General features: G+C 49.5%; 1 pseudogene; it reads left to right on the forward strand.

Annotated features, from left to right (window-relative positions):
• The first annotated feature begins 288 nt into the window (after positions 1-288).
• On the forward strand, positions 289-1,024 carry LOC105717439 (interleukin-32-like; annotated as a pseudogene).
• Positions 1,025-2,360: the final 1,336 nt, after the last annotated feature.

Raw genomic sequence — 2,360 nt, forward strand, 5'->3', positions numbered from 1 at the left:
TGCAGTGAGCCAACATTGCACCATTGCACTCCAGCCTGGGTGACAGAGTGACTCCGTCTCAAAAAAAAAAAAAGGGGCCAGGCACAGTGACTCACACCTGTAATCCCAGCACTTTGGGAGGCCGAGGTGGGTGGGTAACAAGATCAGGAGTTCAAGACCAGCCTGATCAACATGGTGAAACCCTAACTCTACTAAAAATACAAAAAAATTAGCTGGGCGTGGTGGCGCATGCCTGTAATCCCAGCTACTCAGGAGGCTGAGGCAGGAGAATCACTTGAATCTGGGAGGCAGGGGTTGCAGTGAACCAAGATCAAGCCATTGCATTCCAGCCTGGGCAACAGGAGTGAATTCCGTCTCAAAAAAAAAAAAAGAGGGTGGAGAAGGTGACTGTCTCGGTGGAGCTGGGTCATCCTGGGTAGGGAGTTGGGGTCCCTGAAGCAGGTCCTGGCTCCTCGAACTCTTGGCTACCATGTGTTTCGCCAAGGTCCACTCTGATAACAATAAGAATCAGAAGGCCCAACTGTGTCAGCCCTTTGAAAAATTTGCTGATGTGATGGAAAATCCAGAATCAAAACCGGAGAGGTGAAGTCGAGCATGAAAGAGCTGGAGGACAACGTCGAAGTGTGGTGTCTGGACACCGTGGCGGCTCAGTATCAGAGATAGCACCTGGAGCTCACTCCTCTACTGGAGAAAGAAGGAGATGAATTATAGTGCGGAGGCAACAGATCCCCTGTCCTGGAAGTTGAGGATCCTGAAACCAAGGAGCACAAGGAGTGCTTTTGTGACAAGGTCATGAGATGGTTCCAGGCCATGCTGCAGTGGCTGCAGATGTGGTGGCAGACGGTTGTGGCCTGGGTGAAGGAGAAGGTGGAGGCCCTGGTCCATGAGTGCAGGCCCTCTGGAAAGAGTTGGAGAGTTTCTGCTGCTCTCTGACAGAGCTCTTCATGTCCTTTTTACAGTCCCAAGGAGCCCCCCGAGGGGGATGGAAGAGCTGACACCCCAGAAGTACTCTGAACCCCAGTGAAGCTACTGACACCACCTTTGCCCTCCCCGTCACTGTGCACCCACCCTGACCCCTCCCTCAGCTCTCCTGTGCCCCGCCCCCATCCCACACACCCAATCTCCCTGCCTGGTGTTCCTGCTGCAGCTCTGACCTGGCACAGTCACCCTAGCATCTTAATAAAACTTGCTTATACTTAAAAAAAAAAAAAAAAAAAAAAAAAAGACAGGAAACCAGAGCCCAGGGAGTATAGGTCTGACTCCTTTGGTTGCAAATAATGGAAATCCGTCTCAAATAGCCATGAGGGAAAAAGAAAGACATTGTATTGCTCCATCACTTGGCATTTCAGGGATAATGCTGGTTTTAGGTATGGATAGATCTAGACATTCAAATAAGGCCTCAACTTTTCTCTCTCTCTGGCCTATTGTTTTTCTCTCTCTGTTTGCCCATAGCAGCCCCTCAGCAAGAGGCTTTCAGCAAATGATGGCTGCTGACAACTCTCAAGTCGTACTCTTCCAGTTGCACAGAGTTCTAGCCCTCATGACTATGTTTAAGTTTGGGACAGAGAGGAGAGGTTGTCCCAAGGGAGGAAGCAGGAAATGTTTCCTTTTGTAAAAAAAATCAAAAGTTTTCTGGGTGGGGGGCTAGGGGAGGGATAGCAGGGGGTGGGGAGATTGGGGAGGGATAACATTAGGAGAAATAAACAATGTAGGTGACAGGGGGATGGAGGCAGCAAACCACCATGGCATGTGTATACCTATGTAACAACCCTGCATGATCTGCACATGTACCCCAGAACTTAGAGTAAAAAAAAGAAAAAAAAAATCAAAAGCTTTCTCAGATGCTCCAGAGTAGACCTCCCCTTAGGTGTTACTGGCAAAGCTGCAAGGGGGGCTGGGAAAGTGGGAAACAGAGTCATTATTGGCTTAGACGTGTAAGAATCTACCACCTGGGGCTGGCCATGTAGTCATCCTCAATGAAACTAGTGTTTTTCTTTTTCTTTTTTCTTTTTTTTTTGAGATGGGTCTTGCTCTGCCGCCCAGGCTAGAGTGTAGTGGCACGATCTCAGCTCACTGCAGCCTCAACCTCCCAGGCTCAAGCAATCCTCCTACCTCAGCCTCCTGAGTAGCTGGGACTACAGGCGTGCACCACCACATCCAGCTAATTTTTGTATTTTTAGTAGAGATGGGGTTTTGCCATGCTGGCCAGGCTGGTCTCAAACTCCTGAACTCAAGTGATCCGCCCCCTCAGCCTCCTAAAGTGCTGGAATTACAGGCATGAGCCACTGCACCCAGCCACCAGATCTTTTAACAAGAATGAGGAGGAGAAGTCTTGCAAAAGCGGAAATGCTAGCTAGCCA

This window comes from Aotus nancymaae, unplaced genomic scaffold, assembly GCF_030222135.1.
Source record: "Aotus nancymaae isolate 86718 unplaced genomic scaffold, 86718_ANA_hifiasm-v0.15.2.pri h1tg000059l, whole genome shotgun sequence".
Lineage (NCBI taxonomy): Eukaryota > Metazoa > Chordata > Mammalia > Primates > Aotidae > Aotus > Aotus nancymaae.